The sequence below is a fragment of the Pongo abelii genome, chromosome 8 (assembly GCF_028885655.2).
Source record: "Pongo abelii isolate AG06213 chromosome 8, NHGRI_mPonAbe1-v2.0_pri, whole genome shotgun sequence".
In the NCBI taxonomy this organism is placed as follows: domain Eukaryota; kingdom Metazoa; phylum Chordata; class Mammalia; order Primates; family Hominidae; genus Pongo; species Pongo abelii.
The window spans coordinates 51,315,594-51,337,468 of record NC_071993.2 but is presented as its reverse complement, the minus strand read 5'-3'; the positions used below and the strand labels follow the sequence as shown (position 1 = coordinate 51,337,468).

Below are 21,875 nucleotides of genomic sequence, written 5' to 3'. Positions count from 1 at the left end.
TGAAGAGTTCTGGGACAGAACACTGCATGGGGCCACTGAGATGGGTCACCTCAAGGTACAATGCCCTTAACCTATACCTTAAACTGAGGCAGACAGAAAGTTCCACGTGGCATCAGAAAAAGAAAAAAAAATGAACAGTGGAATCATCTTTGGTTGTGAAAAGCACTATCTTCTTCATAGGATGTGCTTAAATCAAAACTAACAGATGATCTATGCCCGAAATATGAATATTTGTTAACAGATGCTGGCAAGGCTGCAGACAGTAGGAAACTCCTGTTCACTGTCACTGGCAATGTAAATTAGGTCAGCCACTATGGAAAGCAGTTTGGAGATTTCTCAAAAAATGCAAAACAGAGCTATTAATTGAACCAGCAATCTCATTACTGGGTATATACCCAAAGAAAATACAACGCTCTACCAAGAAGACACATGCAAACCTGCACACGCAGCACCTCTGTCTCATATAAATTTGACATTATTTTCAAAAGTGTTTATTTGTGAAAAATTTTCACCCATGGTAGGGATGAAGAAGTGCATTCTCACTAAGGTCAAGAGGCACGCACCCGAAGGTAGTCCCGGGGGCAGGGCTGGGAAAGCCAGGAGCACCAGCATCCTCAGCCCACGCTAGCAGGTGTTGACTGAAGCAACAGCTGCCCTGAGGAAATGGAAAGGAGTTACTTAGACACAGTTGTTATTTCTTGAATTTCCTATTTTTCCCAGGATGTCTTTATTATTTTCCTGTCTATGTTTAGTCACATGGCCCTTCGAGGTGACTTGTCTGCAAAATGAGGAATTCATCACTGTTCTTTTGTCAAGGTAGAGGGAGTTATGTAATTCCATAAACTGTTCATATCTGATGACAAATCAAAAAAGAACTGAACAGATGGAGGAGATATATACATGAATAGAAAAACTCAGTATCATCAGGATGCCAGTTCTCCCCAATGTATAGATTCAAAGCACTTCTAATCAAAATGGAAGCAACTTATTTTATGGATATAGAAAAGCTAATTCTAAAGCTTATATGGAGAAGAAAAAGACCTGAATAGCTAACACGATATTGAAGGAAAACAAAGTTGGAGGAAAGACAGGCACTACTCAACTTCAAGAATTACTGTAAAGCTATGGTAATCAAGGCTGTATTATGTTGATGAAAGAATAGACAGTTTAGTGAAACAAGACAGTTTAGAAATAGAGACATGTCAATGTATTTAATCTTTGATGAAAAAGTGAAGGCAACATGATGAAACAAAAATTGGTTTCTTCAGAAAGTGCTGCTGGAACAACTGAATATCTACATGTAAAAAAAAAAATGAATCAGATCCTACCCCCTCACCAAAATTAAAATGAATCACAGACATAAATGTCAAATAGACAACTGTAAAACTTCTGGAAAGTAAGAGGAGAAAATCTAGACTCTCTTGGGTTTGATGATCTCTAGAGAAAACGCAAAAGTTACAATACATAAATAATATGATAAGCTGGACTTGATTTAAATGCCACATTTTTGTTCTGTTAAAGCCATTGAAAGAGAAGACAAGCCACAGACTGGAAGAAAATATTTGAAAAACATATTTGATTAATGAATTTTATCCAAATTATACCAATCTTATTAAAACTAAATAACCCAATTAAAAAAAGAACTAAACAGTGTAACAGGCATTTCGCCAAATAAAATGTACAAATAAAATATAAGCATATGTAATGACATTCCACATAATATTTTCTTAAAGAAATTCAGTAATGAGCTACTACTGCACATCTATGGGAATGACCAAAAGCAACAATATGGTCACCCACTTTTATGACATGGTCCCTATCACATAATTAGAGGGCGCTGGGGGCTTTAACTCTACAGGTTGATGTGTAAAGAATTCGACTTAGATATGATATAGTGACTAGAAATCTTTTATGTATGTGTGTATGTATGTATTTATTTATTTGTTTTGAAAGAGATTCTCTGTTGCCCAGGCTTGAAGTGCAGGGGCACAAATAACCAAACAATAAGCAAAATCCAGAAGAATGAAGACGTCAAATGCTGTCAAGGATGTGGAGCAAAAGGACCTCTCATCACTTGTTTGTGGCACAATCACAGTTTACTGTACCCATGAACTCCCAGGCCCAAGTGATCCTCCCACAATCAATCTCCCAAGTAGCTGGGGCCACAGGCATGCACCACCATGCCTGGCTGATTTGTTTTATTTTTGTAGAGGTGAAGTCTCCCTGTGTTGTCTAATCTGGTCTGAAACTCCTGGGATCAAGTGATCCTCTTATCTCGGTCTCCCAAAGCGCTGGAAGTACAGGCATGAGGCACTGCACCCAGCCTGGAAGTCTTTAAACAGGATAAGTTCAATCTAACTTTTTCTCCATCTGCTCTACTCAGCTAAGTCTCCCTCTCAGCCCGAGGGAGAGAACCGCAGCTCAGCCCCATCCAGGATGGGGACAGATTACGCAGCTCCACCGCCATACTCCAGATGCGGGTCAACGAGGAAGGGACCCTGAGGCCTGGCAGCGGGTGCAGTCAACAACCTTGAAGCCATCCAAACGGGACCTGCCATCCGTGCCTGTCTGAGTTGTAGGGGCTGCCTGCATTTGGCGCACAGGCAAAATGGCCAAGTAACCTCAAACTCCCCTCTTCCCCTCTGGGCCCAGGCAGCGCGGACTAGAGACAGATGCCGCTGCTGCACAGAAATCTGTGGATCCGCCCCATATCTACACCAGGGCAGGAACCGGCTCCTCAGCCCCATCCTGGCGGCTGCGCAGTGCCCAGAGCCCTCAAACCCAGCGCCCTGGGCACGAGCCAAGGAAGAGCAGGGCCTAGAGAGGGAGGGCGTGTTCCACAGGGCAACCCTCTGGCCTTCTGGTCCAGCCCTGCAGCCTCCACCGTGGGCTCAGCTGCAGCTGGCATTTGAAGGTGGCAGCAGCGGTGCCAACCCTAGAATCTGTCCGCGCCACCAGCTGCGGCGAACCCTAGGGTCAGACGCCGCCACTGCGCCTAAGTCAGGCTTTGGGCCCTGGGCTGCAGGAGGGCGGGAACCTGCAGCAAAGCCTCATCCCCGCAGCTGTACAGGGCCCAGAGGTCGCGAGCCTGAGCTGCCAGCGTTGGCAAAGGTAGAGCAGAGCCCAGGGCGAAAGGCTCGTGCACTCGACGGCCCTTAGCTGTCTGGGCCCAACCCTACAGCCTTCAGCGTGGACTTATCTGCAGTTGCTGCCTGAACATTGGCATCCCTGACCCTGCCAATACCACCAGCAGCGCGGATCCTTGGCCAGAAGCCTCCAGGGCGCCCAAGTCACGGGATGGGTTCCCAGCTGCAGGAGGGAGGGAACTGACTCTCAGCGTCACCCAGGATCCTGCAGGGTGCCCAGCTCCAGGGCACAGCTCCTGGATCGCGGGTCCAGGAGGAGCCGGGGCGGCTCTGTCAAGCGTGCCGTGTGGAAGGGCGCCCCTCAGGTTCAAATTATACTAGAGAACCTTCAGAAACTTTTTTTTTTCTTTTTCTGATACGGAGTCTCGCACTGTCGCCCAGCTTGCCAAGCTGGAGTGCAATGGCGTGATCTCGGCTCACCACAACCTCTGCCTCCCGGGTTCATGGGATTCTCCTGCCTCAGCCTCCTGAGTAGCTTGGAATACAGGCGCACACCACCACACATGGCTAACTTTTTGTATTTTTAGTAGAGACGGGGTTTTACTATGTTGACCAGAGTGTTCTCCAATTCCTGACCTCATACTGTACCAGCCTCTACCTCCCAAATTGTTGGGATTACAGGAGTGAGCCACAGCACCCAGAAAACAAATTTTATGGCTTCATACATCAAAATTCAACAATGATGAACGGTGAGGATGACATACAATTAATTTAGGAACACTTACGGATTGATTTATGGTCTTGGATAATGGAAATAATGGATATTATTTCTCTTAAAGTTAAGCTCACGACTCAGTAATTATTTCCTTTTTCATGCATGGATTTGGTCCTGGTCAGTTTGTGACCCAGAAATTTTTTTTTTGAGAAAAGAGCATGTATTCTATTGATCCACAGACAATAGACTCTGTTTACAGATTGAAATATAAACTACTTACCTGATTTCTTTCTGCTGCTGGGACAATGGGCTCAGGTTTATGTTCACAACAGCCATTGAGTGCATAGACGCTGGCATAGGGGCTTGTGATCCTATGAGTTTACTTCCCCAGAGAACTACAATTGTTATCTCACCTGTAGATAAAAGGACAGTACATATTTGACGAGTTATAGTGATTTTTGAATAACTTTGTCTTAGTTTCCAATTACCAAAAAAATGACAACTTTATACCCAAGCGCCTTCAAAGACATGAAAATGAGAGAGGCTCTGTTTTTCTGTAATCCCTGGAGGCAGACAGGGGCTCACATGGAGAGAACTGGAAATGCTGAGTCTGAGACATGAAAGAGTGACAGCAAAGCACATGTGTCTTACCGGATTCCGTGCTTCCCTGAGATCTGCCTCTACTGAAAATCTGATTTTCAGTTAACCCCCAAATTCCTGAGCCGAAGTATTAGTGAATTGTAAACAGATGGGACCACACAAAGAGCTTGAGAAGGAGGTGTCAACAGGTTTCTGTGCAGAGAAGAATTTAAAGACATATATTAAAATGAAAAACAGGAACAAAATTGTGTGATTCAATGCAAATGAGCATTAAAATGTGGCTCATACATAGTCTAGGAATATATAGTTTAAGGTCATTTACCCCATAGAGATAGAGATGCTAAATTAAGTAGTATTCATAGAAGAAACAGAGCGTTTATTTAAGGTTAGTTTTGCACAAAAGAAAGCACCAAATTTATGTTGTCCAGAAGAAAATTTTCCTCATGAACTAATTAATATACCAATACCGCTTAAACTATTTAAAAGTTATAAGATAACCAATATTCCCAATAGTTTTTAGAAAGGATATATAAAAGTGATATGATAACTTTACTTGTTTGATGCTGTATAGAATATTATAGATAATAAAACATATTAATAAAGTAAAATTTTTAAATGTTAAAAAACATTGTGTCAACCCATTAAAATATTAGATCATTAGGAATTCCATTTATGCCTGAAATGCAAGTGAGAGTCATCGAATTTGGAAATTCGTTAACACAATAAATTACGTTAATTGAATTAATGAGACTGTCTTGTGTTCATGTTCATAGATGGAAAACAGATAATGCCAAAATTTCATGAACAATTATTTTAAATCAATTTGTATGGAATTGTTGCAAAATATTTCTTGAAAACATCAAAATAGATTTGTATAAATGAAAATTATGACATTACATGATTAGGCAGGGTCAACATTATTAAGACATCAAAGGTACTTTAATTAATAAGCTGATTTTTTGGTTGCATAGTATTCCATGGTGTATATGTACCTTTGCAAGGACATGGATGGAGGTGGAGACCATTATCCTTAGTAAAGGAATGCATTAACAGAAAACCATATATGGCATGTTCTCACATATAAGTGGGAGCTAGATGATGAGAACACGTGGGCACATAGAGGGAAACAACACATACTGGGGTCTACTGGAGGGTGGAAGGGGGGAGGAAAGAGAGGATCAGGAGAAATAACTACTGGACACTTGGCTTAATATCTGGGTGGTGAAATAATCTGTGCAACAACCCTTACCCCTGACAGACATTTACCTATGTAACAAACCTGCACATCCTGCACATGTACCCCTAAGGTTAAAATAAAATTTAAATAAATAATGAAAATTAAATAAGTTGAGTTTAACTCCAATGTAGATACCATCTGTGTTCTGAATATAGAAATTTTATTGTATGGAAGAGCAAAGAAAATATCCATGAAAAGTCTGAAAACTGAGAGTGACTTCCCCTGTAAAATATTCTAGAGACTTGGAAATTAAAACTGTGTCATATTGTTTCATCATTAGTCTGAGAGACTAATGGAATACAACATTCAAAAATGGAATAAAACATATATGAAAATGTACTGTGCAATAAAAGCAGGAGTGTAGAAAGGAGATGAACAGCTTGCTGAGTCTCACTGGGCACTGAAGCTTACAGATAGGCAGCAGGTTTTGTCTCTCACCACGTGTGCTTTCTGCAAGTCTGGTATTGCCATGTGTGCAGGAAGGACATTTAATATTTGAGTAAGAGGATTTTGGGGCAAATATCTGATTAAGGTGAATTTTTCTTTCTCAATATTTATTGTAACCTGTTCTCATAGCCCACAGTATGTTTCCTGCTGGGTTGAGATGTTACTGCCTTTAATTAAGCTTTATTACCTGCAACTGTCCCCCTCTGTATGTTTGGGAACCTTGAGAACAGTCACACATAATTGTGGTAATTCTTTAGTTGGTCACTTGCCTGGTGAAACACTATCTGGGGGGGCTCCTTTCCACACTGGTCACACAGGGCAAAAGCTTGTGAAGAGTTCTGGGACAGAACACTGCATGGGGCCACTGAGATGGGTCACTTCAAGGTACAGTGCTCTTAACCTATACCTTAAACTGAGGCAGACAGAAAGTTCCACGTGGCATCAGAAAAAGAAAAATAAAAAAACATGTTTGAAAGGTTGAATCATCTTTGGTTGTTAAAAACACTATCTTCTTCAGAGGATGTGCTGAAATAAAAACTAACAGATGATCTATGCCTGAAATATAAATATTTGTTAACAGATGCTGGCGAGGCTGCAGACGATAGAAAACTATTCACTGTCACTGGGAATGAAATCAGGTTAGCCACTATGGAAAGCAGTTTGGAGATTTCTCAAAAAATGTAATATAGAGCTACTAATTGAACCAGCAATCTCATTACTGGGTATATACCGAAAGAAAATACAACACTCTACCAAAAAGACACATGTAAACCTGCACATGCAGCACCTCTAATATAAAAGTTGACATTATTTTAAAAAGTGTTTATTTGCAAAAATATTTCACCCATGGTAGGGATAAAGAAGTACATTCTCGCTAAGGTCAAGAGGCACACATCCGAAGGTAGCCCTGGGGGCAGGGCTGGGAAAGCCAGGAGCACCAGCATCCTCGGCCCACACCAGCAGGTATTGGCTGAAGCAACAGGTGCCCTGGGGATATGGAAAGGAGTTACTTAGACACAGTTGCTGATTCATGAATTTCCTATATTTCCCAGGATCTCTTTATCATTTTCTTACCCTCCTGTCTATGTTTAGACACATGGCCCTCACAGGTGACTTGTTGGCTGCAGAATGAGGAATTCATCACTGTTCTTTGGTCAAGGTAGAGGGAGTTATGGAATTCCATAAACTGTTCATATCTGATGACAGAAATCAAAAAAGAACTGACCAGATGGAGGAAATATATACATGAATAGAAAAACTCAGTATCATCAGGATGCCAGTTCTCCCCAATGTATAGATTCAAAGCACTTCTAATCAAAATGGAAGCAAATTATTTTATGGATATAGAAAAGCTAATTCTAAAGTGTATATGGAGAAGAAAAAGACCTTGAATAGCTAACACAATATTGAAGGAGAGAACAAAGTTGGAGGAACGACAGGCACTACCCAACTTCAAGACTTAACTGTAAAGCTATGGTAATCAAGGCTGTACCATGTTGATGAAAGAATAGACAGTTTAGTGAAACAAGACAGTTTAGAAATAGAGAAAAATTAATATATTTAATCTGATGGAAAAGTAAAGGCAATATGATGAAACAAAGATTGGTTTCTTCTGAAATTGGTGCTGGAACAACTGAATATCCACAAGTGAAAAAAAAAAATGAATCAGATCTTACCCCCTCACCAAAATTAACTCAAAATGAATCACAGACATAAATGTCAAATACGAAACTATAAAACTTCTGGAAAATAACTGGAGAAAATCTAGACTCTCTTGGGTTTGATGATCTCTAGAAAAACGCCGAAGTTACAGTACCTAAAAGAAATAATAAGTTGGACTTGATTAAAATGTCACATTTTTTGTGTGTGTTAAAGCCATTGAAAGGGAAGACAAGCCACAGACTGGAAGAAAATATTTGCAAAACATAGTTGAATAATGAATTTTCTCCAAAATATACCAATATTCTTAAAATTGAATAATAAGCAAACAACCCAATTAAAAAGTGAACTAAAGACTGTAACAGGCATCTCGCCAAATAAAATATACAAATAAAAAAGCGTATGTAATGATGGTCCACATAATATTTCCTTGGGGAAATGCAGTAATGAACTACCACTGCATACCCATTGGAATGACCAAAAGCAAGAACATGGTCCCTATCACATAATTAGAGGGTGCTTGGAGTTTCAACTCTGCAAGCTTTGTGTGTAAAGAATTCTACATAGATATGATATAGTCACTAGAAGTTATTTATTGATTTAGAGAGCGAGTCTGTGTTGCCTAGGCTTAAAATACAGGGGCAGAAATAACCAAATAATAACGGAAATCCAGAAGACCGCAAATGTCAAATCTGTCTAGGATGTAGAGCAACAAGGCCTCTCATTCCTTGTTTGCGACACAATCACAGATCACTGTACCCACACACCTCCGGAACCAAGTGATCCTCCCACAATCAATCTCCCAAGTAGCTGGGGCCACAGGCATGCACCACCATGCCTGGCTGATTTGTTTTATTTTTGTAGAGATGAAGTCTCCCTGTGTTGTCTAATCTGGTCTGAAACTCCTGGGATCAAGTGATCCTCCCAAAGGGATCAAGTGATCTCGGTCTCCAAAAGTGCAGGAAATACAGGCATGAGGTATTGCACCCAGCCTGGAAATCTTTAAATAGGATCAGTTCAATTTAACTGTTTCTCCATCTGCTCTACTCAGCTAAGTCTCCCTTTCAGCTCAAGGGAGAGAACCGCAGCTCAGCCCCATCCAGGATGACTGCAGATTACCCAGCGCCACCGCCATATTCCAGATGCGGGTGAACGAGGAAGGGACCCTGGGGCTGAGCAGGGGGCACACTCAGCAACCTGAAGCCGTCAAACGGGACCCGCCATCCGTGCCGCTGTCTGAGCTTTAGCCTCTACCTGCACCTGGCGAACAGGCAAATATGGCCGAGCAACCCTAAACTCCCTTCTCCTTGGGCCTAGTCAGCGCGGACCAGGGACAGATGCTGCTACAGCGTTGACGTCAGTCGGTCTGCCCCATATCTGCACCAGGGCAGGAACCCGCCGCTCAGCCCCATCCTGACGTCTGCAGTGTCCAGAGCCCGCGACCCAGCGCTCTGGGCGTGAGCCAAGGAAGTGCAGGGCCTAGAGAGGGAGGGCGTGTGCCACACGGCGACCCTCAGGCCCTCTGGGCCCAGCCCTGCAGCCTCCGCCGTGGGCTCAGCTGCAGCTGGCATTTGAACGTGGCAGCAGCGGTGGCAACCCCAGAACCTGTCCTTGCAACCAGCAGTGGCACACCCTAGGGTCGGACGCCGCCACTGCGCCTAAGTCAGGCGGTGGGACCTCAGCTGCAGGAAGGCGGGAATCTGCCTCAATGCCTCATCCCGGCAGCTGTACGGGGCTCAGAGGTTGCGAGCCTGAGCTGCCAGCGCCGGCCAAGAAAGAGCAGAGCCCAGGGTGGTAGGGCGGTTCACTCGACGACCCTCAGCGGTCTGGGCCCAGCCCTGCAGCCTCCACCGTGGACTCAGGTGCAGCTCTCATCTGAACATGGCACATGGCAGCAGGGGCTCCAACTCGGACCCTGTCAGCGCCACGAGCAACGCGGATCCTTGGGCCAGAAGCGTCCAAGGATTCTAAGTCAGGGGTGGGTCCCCAGCTGCAGGAGGGTGGGAACAGACGCCCAGCGCCATCGAGGAGGCTGCACGGTGCCCAGCGCCAGGGCCCAGCTCCTGGATCGCGGGTCGAGGAGGGGCCAGGGGCGGCTGTGTCAAGCGGACCGTGTGGCAAGGTGTCTCCCACGTTCTGCTCCAGGGAGGTCTGCCAGCCCGACAGCGCCTCAGCAGCAGGTGCCACCTGCACGCGGTGCCCGGGGGAGCGCGGCCAGGGCGCGTGTCTCCTCAGCCTGCTGAGCTGGGCCTGCACTGTTGCCTAACGGCTTTGCTCAGCGAATTTCTCCCAGGAGAAGCCGGAGTGTCCAAGAGCTTGGCCAGACAGCAAGTTTTACTGGTATGGGAGCGGGTGCGGGGACTCAAGAAGGGCGAGGGTGAGCGGCGGGGGCTAGGGAAGGGCGAGCGGGAGGCACAGGCTCTCTCTAGCAGGTGGCCGCAGCCATGAAGAAGCTCTCTGCCTCAGTTGACAAGGGTGTGAAGGGCCCGGAGCGCCCGAGCCCCTTCAGTCAGCTGGTCTACACCAACAGGGACTCTTGCGTGATCCACTATGGGGATCTCAGGAAGATCCACAAGGTTGTCTCCCTGGGCCAAGCCTGGAATCTGGAGGGGATAACCATGAGGAAGACCATCGATCTGAACAAAAGAGATGTGAAGAAGAGATACCAGGCCCTGCCTGAGCCGGGGCTGCAGGAGGTGGCGGCTCTGGGAGGATCGCCCCTTAAGAATGGGGGGCTGGGAGGCCTGGGGACGAGGGGAGCAGGTAGAGGAGTGGCGGGCGGCAGGTCGGCCGACCTGGGCCCCGGGGTCTAGGCCTTCTTCCCGGGTAGGCCCCCCAGGCCTGGGTTGGGGGCGCCCTGCAGGTCGGAGGGCCCAGGCCAGCTTAAAATCAACCCCAAACTTTCGCTCTTTCTCCTTCACTTCCACTTCCTCTCACAGAGCACTGTGTAGAAAATTTTAAAGTGATTTAACTCACAAAATTAAGTACATAGAGGATTTTACTTTCAATGTACAGGTTTTAAAAGATAACGTTAGATACACTATGAAATGGTGCATAATGAAATAATTCCTATAATATATGACCTTCTTGGCTAAAAGTTCTTTGGATGAAGTCCAATATCTATTTTGATATCAATGAATGTCTATGTAAATATGTTCTTTGCTGAGGGGTCTTAGAAGGAAATTTGAGGTGGGAAGATGGCTTATGTTCTTGAATTTAAGAAGACTCATTTTTCTCAAGATGCGAGTTCTTTATCAGTTTTACATAAACCAAATAAAGTTATCAACATTTTAACATTTTTTTTTTAAATTACACAGGCTGTCGTTTACTACTGTGATGACATTTTAAATATTTTGTAATTGAGTAGAAAAGTCTTGCCCTTCTAGATGTCAAAATGTGCTATCAATTTGCACAAGGTGGGCCAGCAGCAGTGGCTCACGTCTATAGTTCCAGCACTTTGGGCGGCCGAGGCGGATGGATCACCTGAGGTCAGGAGTTCAAGACCAGCCTGGCCAATATGGTGAAACACCGTCTCTACAAAAATACAAAAATTAGCCGGGCATGATGTCGGGTGCCTGTAATCCCAGCTACTCGGGAGGCTGAGGCGGGAGAATTGCTTGAACCCGGTGGCAGAGGTTGCAGTGAGCCGAGATCCCGCCACTGCAATCCAGCCTAGGCGACAGAGTGAGACTCTGTCTCAAAAAATAAATAAAATAAATAAAATCACAAACTGTTTGCTAACAGGTAAATGGATACAGTAGAATAGAAAATCCAGAAACACCCAAATATATGTAATAATTTAGATCTTGATAATGGTCACACTTTGTACTAGCAGGAAAATAACTAGTTTCATAAGTGAAATGCCTGCTTTTTGGAGAAAACTCGATTTTTATGCCACAAAATTCCAAAGTTTTTCATATACAAAATGATAAAAATACCAGAAGAAAACAAAATACCTGTTCACACAGATACATTATGTTGACAAAACCTTTCTAAGAAGCTCAGAAGCAAGCATTCTGAAGGTTAATTTAGTAAAACAAAAATTAAATCACCATGCATATGAGAAAAAATAAAAGGCAGCATACTTGTAAAATATTTACTACATATGTATATGCATGTGTGTATACCTATTAGATTTAAAAATCTTCATTTTATAGAGAATTCACTCAAATCAACAAAACTCCTCTAATTTAAAATTTGGCAACATAAATTAGAGATCTAAATTGCAGATCTAAAAAAACTACTTGACCTCTAATTTAAAATTGGGCAAAGTCCTTTTTTAAGATCTGCAAGTGACCTGTGCACACAGGAAACAATATTTTGTGTTCCTGGTTAGAGAAGGCATTTAAGTTAAAAGAGGACTCAAATACTGTTTCCTTTCCACAAAGTTTGTAAGGATAAAAAGCAGTGATATTTATAGTGCTCCTTAAAGTTTAAGTTGCAGATGACTTTTCAATAGACAATTTGATGGTAAGTACCATATTTAAAAAATTGTTTATGCCTGTTAGGGATCAATTCTATTATACTAAAATGTTTTTAGAAAATAATGAAACATACACACAATTTCTTTTCTGAGCACTGCTTAAAATATCAGTGTATTAAGAAGAATCCATATAATGGCTTTTATAAATACATTTCAGTGAGTTTACAGCATGGGATAATGTATGACCACTCAAGGTAGAAATATATACAGAAGTATGTTGACATTTGAAAATGTATTTTGGTGTACCAAGTGAAGGTAAAGTTCAGTTTGATTACACATACATACAGATTATGGTCTTGTGTTATCTGAAATTATGTATGAAATATGATAAAATTTATTATTTGAGGGCATTTGTTTAAATGTTTTTCCTTTTTATTATCTTTAATTTCTGTATTGAGCAGGTACAATGCTGTTAGTAAAAGTTTATTATTAATGAAATAATTTTTGAGAAGTGCAGGAGTATGAATTTTTCACAGATAAAAATAATTTCTCACGTTCTACATTTTAATTTTTTTGTGGATTAGTATATTCTGTGAACTTTTAGCATCTTCAGAAGAGAATCTTTTTATCTGTGGTTGTTGATTTACATATACATTTTATTAGACACATTTTATTATATATATACTTATGTATATGTCAATAATTATAGATTAATCATTTTAGTGTAGTTTTATTATTAGAAAAATAAAACAGCAAATATAAGTGCTTTATTTGTAGCAGTTTTTTAAGATATTGAACTTCCCAACTGTATTGATCCATTCTTTTAATCCATTTATCACATGTCAGCTGAATGCCTATTATGTAGAAGAGACATTCTATTAACTCTGAAGACCTTTTCATCCTTAAAAATTTCACATTTACCTGCTCAACCTGAGCAAAATGAGAGATTTAAAATTGGAGTATTAGGACTGAATCTCAATTGAAGCTTTCCTTCTCATCTTTAAAACAAAAACGATTCTGAAGTAGGAAACTAGTAAATGATAACTACCACCCACAATGTTGGACATTTATAACAGCTTTAAAGAGTAATATTAATCATTGGAAATATCTAATTTACATGCATTCTATAAATTTAAATATGAATTTACATACATTCTGTAAATCTGAATACAGAATAAAAGGAGCCATACCTATTTATTTGAATCCCAAGTTTTCTTTGGCTTGAAGTTTTTAAAATATTAAAGAAGTTATTAAATATTAATTTAATTTAATATTAAATATTAAAGTTTGTTGTTTTTATTTCAACTCTCCTTTTGCATAGTACTCTTAAAAGCTAAAATTTCTTTCAGTGTTAATCCTGTGACTAGGACTGCCATCGTCCTGTTGTATATACCATATTCCACTTCTTGGAAGGCACTGTGAATTGTGTGATGCCTCCTTATTTTATGCACCAATAAAAGATTGTTTAAATTTCTGCTAAATATAGTTGTAATAAATAATGAATTATAAGTGGCATTTCAATGTCAGAAATGTTAAAATATGAGAAATTGAGCATCTTAGAATCATTAAAATACAGTGTTATCTCTAACCTTTAAAGCACACCACAAAGCAGGCATAATTGCACCTTTTACTTAAAATGTTGCCTTTGTTAAGTAGTAGTAATAATTATATCTAACAATTACTGAGCTGTTACATGTGCTAAGAACTCTCCAAAATACTTTGCATAGATTCTCACTGAGGCATCACAGTGATGTCCTATGAGATAACTGCCGTATTCATCTTCATTTTATTGATGAGAAAATCGAGGTGCAGAAAGTTTGACAGCTAGAAAGTGAAAGACCTTAAAGTAATATTCAAGCCCAAGTTGAACTGAATCCAAAGGCCAAACTCTTTCTATTCAAATAGGCCACTCTTTCATTAATGTAGTGAGTAATAAGAGTGAATGAATGTTGTACTTTCTTCAGGAGAATATTATTTGTTTTGAAGGCAGAGAAAGAGCATGGTATTTAATGTTTACAATTACATAAATCCTTGTATGTTTTGAAACAGTGGACTAAACTTTCCTAAAAAGTCCTCTCACTCTCGTAGGACTGCTCTACACTGGGCCTGTGTCAACGGCCATGCAGAAGTAGTAACATTTCTGGTAGAAAGTGCCAGCTTGACGTCCTTGATGGCGAAAACAGGACACCTCTGATGAAGGTAAATCGTAGCCAGTTTTTTCAGCAGGAGATGGATTTGGTTTAAATACATAGAATAAAAATGAATTTATCTCATTGAAATACAACTAGTTTGTGAAACCTGTGGAATATTTATTTTGATTTCCTATAATTTATAATGTACTTCTTGCTTTAATACTGACAGGCTCTACAATGCCAGAGGGAGGCTTGTGCAAATATTCTGATAGATTCTGGTGCTGATCTAAATATTGTAGATGTATATGGCAACACAGCTCTCCATTATACTGTTGATAGTGAGAATTTGTCAATGGTGGCAAAACTGCTGTCCCATGGTGCAGTCATCAAAGTGCAAAACAAGGTGGACGTTAACCAATGTTATTTTCAAAATATTTGAAATCCATTTGTTTTAACGTTAACATATGTAAGGTTTTTTATATTTGGAAGCTCAAACATTCCTTGAATGAAAATGGTTTGAAAGAACTTAATTGTCTAAGATTTTACTTTAAATATTAATATTTTTACAAGAACTACCAGAGAGTGTGGCTTTTCTGTGCATTTGTGATAAATATTTGAATTTGTTAAAGGTAAAACTTTTTCAAATATTCTTTCCCACCCAAGTTTTTTTTTCTTTCCAATTAGCGTAAAACTACAGGAAAGCAAAATTTGCCTGCATAAATTGAGTCAACATGTAAAATGTAGGAGACATGCAGAAATCTGGATTTCCTCTTAAAGGATTGAATCTGGTGTCTCCTGAGTCCATATGACTGTTTGGTATGCTATGGAGACGTTCTAGCTTTACACAAAGCATATGTTTCCAGTTTGCTACTGTGCCCACCTAGTTACATCACTTACTCAACTTACCTCTTTTGCCTCTGTAAATATTTCAGTTATCAATTCCTCTCTCATAGTATATTTTGGTAAAGATTTCAAGGTATTCAAGACAGTTGATAGCTGTTTATAATATATAGTTCATATTTTACATTAATTCATTAATAATGGGCTACTTCTAGCATTTAGAAGATTTTTTAAACAATGATTTTTCTGTATATAAACCATAAACAATCATCTTCTATTAGAATGACTTTAAGCCTTTTTGTATTAATCATGGTTGTATTTGAATAGGTTGTGCATGTTACAGAAAATATTATATCCTTCTCCTCAGAATTGTCCCTTAAAATTCAAGTGATTTAGTGGCTTCTATTATGCTAATCCACATAGATGAGTTAGAACTTTCATTAATAAGCCATTTTATTAATATTTTTGATATTTTGCCAAAAATTAAGTAGCAGTTACAATAGAAACCAGAATAAAAATGGATTATTGCATTTTAAAAAGATATGCATTAGGATCCTAGGATTATTATTATAATTGAGAATATACTTTTATACTGACTTTCTGATAGCTGAGATAAAATTCTGTTGTCTTGTAATAGGAGAAACCCCATTATTATTTAATAATAAGCAATCAAAGTTCATTTGAAGCCAAACTCTTTTAATTTAGAGCCACTTCCTTAGTGACCCATTTAGAGCAGGTGTGCCTGACATTGGCATCTGGGATCTTGGGATTATTGGTAGAAGAGAATCAAGCGAGTTTGTATCACCCAGAGGAAACCTCCATTTTTCTTGCAAAGCTTTCAAAACTGTATCCCTGAAATTCTAATTTGTCAAATGTTAATGTCTGCCCCAAAAATATATTGTCAAATAAGGATTAGGCAAAGTTCAAGTCATTTATTGAATAATGGACATTTAATTCACAGTTTTATAATATTTCTTGAACATAGATAATGGTGGAATCTGTTGGGGTACATTACTTCTGGTAAGGTAATTATCTTTTAGAATATAGTTTAAGAAACACTGCTCTAGAGGTAATAATTTAGATTACTAATTTAGTCAAAAACAAAATATTTACTACTATGTCTTAGGGTTTAAGGATATAGAGATAAAAGATGCAGCTCTTGGTTTAGAAGAGAAACCATAAAATCATTACAATATAATGATTTTTGGAGATAACCAGAGTTAATTTGGTGATGCAGAGGCTGAAACAAGGGAAGGTGCAGTGCATGAGAAAGCACAGAAAAGGGAGAAGGAAGGGATTGCTATTGATCGACTTTGCATTTTATGTGTTTAAGTTCATAGGATATTATATAAAGTATTCAGTTCAGCTGAGAAATATGTAATTTCATGAATTATAAATTGTTTTACTGTTTTACAGGCTAGCCTTACACCACTTTTACTGGCCATAATGAAAAGAAGTGAGTAAATTGTGGAATTTTTACTGACAAAAAAATGCAAATGCAGTTAATAAGTTTAAATGGTATAGTAGTTCTTTTTTTATTAAAAAACACTTGAGTAGTGTTCTAGAGAAATAACACTCGTCAGAAATATTAAATTAATAATATTTACTTAAAATTATTAGATTATAGTGAAACATATCAACACAAATTATCAGAAGAAAAGCAATTATTTGGACTGGTCAACAATAAAGAGCAGTATATAGTAGGACTTCTCTTATTATATTGATTGATTCTTATGTGTAATCTGATGTTTGTGGTTGCATTATCTTCCATAAGCTAAAGTGGTTCTGTATCAGTTTTAAGAAGTATGAACTTTTTTTAGTTTACTTTGTAATTCAATATTGAATGATTAACACTTTTATAGTATTTTTCTAACTTCTGTTTTTTTATACACTTTTAAAAAAAAAATGCAATATTTGCTGGACACAGTAGCTGTTGCCTGTTATCCCAGCACTTTGGGAGGCCAAGGTGGTTGGATCACTTGAGGCCAGGAGTTTGAGACCAGCCTAGCCAACATGGTGAAACCCCATCCCTACTAAAAATACAAAAATTAGCCGGGAATGGTGGCACATGCCTGTAGTCCCAGCTATTTGTGGGGCTGAGGCACAAGAATCACTTGAACCCGGGAGGCGGAGGTTGCAGTGAGCTGAGATCGTGCCACCACACTCCAGCCTGGGTAACAGAGTGAGATTCTGTCTCAAAGAAAAAAAAAAAAGCAATATTAAATAGAAATAGGAGTTTAAAGTCATTTTGTCTTTAGGATGATTGTTTGCTTTGTTTTCTTTGAAGAGTATTAATTTTAGGTTATCCCTACGTGACTATTAATTGCTATCACCAGATACTGTGAATTTATTATTTTTTTCCTTTTTTATTCATAGTGTATTTTTATTTTTAATTTGTATGGGTAGAGGGAAGAAAGACATCTTTAATTGGATTAACATTTTAGTTAAGTAAGATAAACCATAGGTGAGTGATAAAGTAAGAAAAGAGACAGGCTTTTGATTCACACAATACTAAATTTAATTTCTAGCTTCCTCACTTGATAGGTGTGACCTTGCGAACATTAGTTAATACCAACTATGATTTTCTATATGAAAAGGAGAATAATAATATGTCCTTTAAGGACGATTGTGTTGAAGTAACATTATAAATATCAACAGCATTTAATTTAGTGTCTCATACATTCTTATCAGCATCATTAACTAAACATACTATAACTACTACTAATATCATTATTCCTAACATTGTTTTAAGCCTTCAGATTGCTCTTACTTGTCTGACTTCTAGCTGATTTTGAAGTACAAAATATTATATCAGACTAAGGAAGAAATAGATAATTCTTCACTTAAATCTTTGCCTCTTTTAGGTTAGTGAACAAAGCATAATTCTTTGCCCCTCAAAGGACTATATATATATTAGCCAATTCTAGTATGCCATATCCCAGTGGGACATGAGTCTTTTTGCCCTTTCCTTTTAGCCTTGGTGATTTACAAGGATAAACACTTGAGCACTCAAGATAGTTATGTTTGTTAGTACATGTAAATGGTTAATTCTACACTGACAGGCACATATTAAATTGGTTCTGTTCCTAATAATGAAGTTAACTCTTTGTTATTTTAGCACAGCCCTCATGCTTGCCATATGTCATGGAGCATGGGAGATAGTTGGCGTGGTTCTTCAGCAAAATGTTGACATCTGTGCTGAAGATACATGTGGAATGACTGCAGAACGTTATGCTGTTGCTTGTGGACTTAATCTGTGTTTACATTTAAAGGCTAGGTGAGATTTTATAGTTTGTTTCAGGTAATTTTTGAATGACAGTGAGTTAGTTCACTTCATCAGCCAGAAACTAGTCAAAAAGCTAGACTAGTTAGAAGGAATAATGGTCCAGGATTCTTTATTTTAGGACTTTCAACAACTTTATCCCTAGGGATCCTAATGTTGTGTACTTGATTTTAAGTATAACCTCTATGCATGGGATAAACATAGTGTCACAATTTCGATTTTTCTAATAAGTTATTTGGGTCTTGAAATGCCCACTTTACTAGAAAACCTGATAGTGTCCCCTGGGGGCTGTCTTCCATACCTTAATACTTGAATTTTTAAAAAGAATCTAACGGGTTCCTTAAGTCCAAGGAAGAGATTCATTTTGTGTAAGTCAGAAGGATTGGGGGGGAAATGGCCATTCTCTTCATTTTGTTTCCATTGATTCTATTGCCGCATCGTTGCCATTGAAACTGTTCCTGCAGTCTGGTAATGATTGGCCTTTGCGACCAGGTGCCCTTACTAACACAGATTTTATGGTGATCCATAGGTAGACTTCAAATTTATTACAGTTTTTTAAAGTTCACATACATATTCTCAGCCATTGTTTCCAAAGTACCAGCACCCTGCTTTGGCAGCTAGGACTTTTATCTTTTGCCACACACATAGTGAGCAAATTGACCATTCTCCTCCCACTCAAAACCCGATGTGAAACCCACGTCTTAGCCTGGACTTGGCCTAGACCTTCATGTTATGTTATCCTTTGAGTGACTTTTCTCTATTTTCTCTAGCAAATATTAGTTGTGAATGTTTAAAACTGTAGGTCAGGTTGAAATAATGTTACAGGAAGGAATTAGAGTTCCCTTTTTATTTTGTTACCAGATCTATATCCCTGGCACTTTATATCCCATGTAGCACCATTTTGTAGGTAGTGGAAGGTCTCATCTTATTCTGTAAGATCCCATGTCATCTTTCCAAAGTTGTCATGGGTTCCAACTTGTGGTTGTCCCCTCAAGTGATTCTTTTTTTCCCAAAAGTAAAAATCTCCTGTGCTACTTGCATCTCTATCTCGAGTTTTAAAAATATTTTCAAATTCTGCATTACCATGAAGCCATTCAATAGACTTCACTCTATCTCAAGTAGGTTGCTTAAACAGAGCTAAGCCTCATCCATCACTGATCAGTCTTCACATATAAAAGTAAGGATTTGTGCTGGCTTGAGGGGTACATATACTAAAATTGAAACAATGTCAAGAAGATCAGCATAGTCCCTGCACAAGGATGACACAGAAATCTGTGAAGTGTTGCATATTTCTTGCAGTCCCCAAAAGGACATTTGACTACTTTCTAACTAGCTCCAAGGAAATGGTGTGAGTCAAAGCAAAGTGGGTGACAGCCAGTACTGCAATTGTGATTTTCATACAAAAAATATTTATGTAAGGTGATCTATGAAATGAGATGTGGTAACACATAGGATCTTGTGTGCAATATGTTGTTCGTAGGCCAATGAGAAAATACCAACGGGCATCTTCTTTGTGGAACTTAGAAAAAATAAAGGTAGGGTTTTGTCTTCCACAGCAGCTGGAAACGAACATAGTGACTAAGCATCATTCTAACAAAGATTTGTTGGTTCAGAGTTTAGGGAGGCAGAGAAAGAGTAGTAGTAGTCCAAGCCAGATGCTGACATCTATTAGTTTTCTTCCCTTGGTGTGATTGATGAGCTCAGTAATAGAGGATAATCAGATTGTCCAATTTAATAATTAATATATTCATAAATAAATTTCATTAGAAATTATAAAATAGCTTAGATGCCTTAAATTACAAGCCACAAAGAATAGAACATCTAATAACCAAAAGTAGGAATTAATAACAGAAAACTGTAACATTTGAACATTATAACCTATAAAGAAACAGTTTTTAAAAAAATAAATTTATTTTTTGTAGACACAGGGTCTCCCTATGTTGCCCAGGCTGGTCTTGAACTTCTGGGCTCAAGCGATCCCCCTGTCTCAGCATCCCAAAGTGCTTGCATCACAGGCATGAGCCACTGCACCAGGCCAACACATTGGGTTTTATTGGGAATTTTAAAATAGTTTCAGCAATAAGGTTCAAGAACAAATTATTTCATTGCTTCACTATTTCTCAGAGTATTTTAAAAATGTTATCTTGTTAAATCCTTATAATAACCTAGTGAAATAAGGCTCTAAAATCTTCATTTTTAGAAGACATTGAGCCTAAGAGAAGCAACTTGTTCAAGAAAAAATACCTGTTGGTTACCACGCTAGGACTTTTTCTGAGTTACGGGCATTTTCCATTATGCCAAGCTATCTCTAGTTAATTTACTGAGTTAGACTGCCCTCAATTCATAAGTATTTCATCTTACTTGATTTCTTCTTTAATTAAAAGCTTAATAAGTTCATAGAGCTTACAAACTTAAAGTCTATTAAATAAGTAATGTTCTGATGTTAGCTCTGATATTGTCTGAAATACCCTAAGAACTTAATAAATTTGGTAAATGTTTTTTATATCAGTGTTAAAATAGTAATTTTATTTATTACATTTTTATGCATAGCATTCATCAACAACTTTTGGAATATATATGAAAGATATCTAAAAATCCTCAAAATAGCAATGCAGGTAAGACCTCTGATAGTAAACTACTCTTGGTGGTGCTACCATAAGATTATGGAACTGTTGATCACAAAAAAGCAATTCAAAAAGCAATGTGTAAATAGCATGTGTTTACATATATACATATATGTGGGTGTGTGTATATATATATATATATATATATATATATAGCTTTGATTTAATTTTTTTAGTTTATAATGCAGAATTAGTTAAGAATTTAGTTGTAGGTAGCTTATAATCTCAAAAAATATTATCTGAAAAAATATTTGTTTAATTATGGTCCCTAAAATCCTATATAATACTTTTGTATAAATAAGTAATGCAATGTTTAAGTTTGTATATTGTATGTTTCCTCAATTGTCATAACAACTTAGGCTTGTTATAAAATGTAAAACCCTTAGTGTGATTGATGAGCTCAGTAATAGGGGATGATCAAGTTATCCAATTTAATGAATTAATATATTTATAAATAAATTTTATTACAAATTTTAAAGTAGCTTACATGCCCTGAATTACAAGCCACAAATAATTGACCATCTAATAATGAAAAGTAGGAATTAATAACAGAAAACTGTAACATTTGAATATTATCACTTGCGGTGGTCTGTCCCGCAGACCCCGGCTGCATGACGGATGAGACTATACATACCCAGACACCAATATTCAGTGAAAGAGCAGCAAGGGTTCTGAGCCGATTACAGACACCAAGGAAGGTGCTGTAAAGAGTCAGCAGCCACAGCCCCGGCTAGCTGGCCCTGTGGGCATTTATTAGCAAAGTTTTAATGACAAAGGCTTTGAGCCAACACACCTGTGGGTAATTAATCTGGGTGCCCCTATCCCAGGA

At 38.8% G+C, this 21,875-nt stretch overlaps 1 non-coding gene and 2 pseudogenes across 1 annotated transcript; all 3 read left to right on the top strand.

Moving 5' to 3' along the window:
* The window catches only part of LOC100456511 (ras suppressor protein 1-like), a 202,065-nt pseudogene that overhangs the window by 63,943 nt on the left and 116,247 nt on the right, over positions 1-21,875 (top strand).
* Positions 10,189-21,753, top strand: LOC112135195 (putative ankyrin repeat domain-containing protein 30B-like; annotated as a pseudogene).
* LOC112135277 (U6 spliceosomal RNA) lies at positions 19,610-19,716 on the top strand. Its single transcript, XR_002916580.2, has one exon. It is a non-coding gene; the product is annotated as a U6 spliceosomal RNA (small nuclear RNA).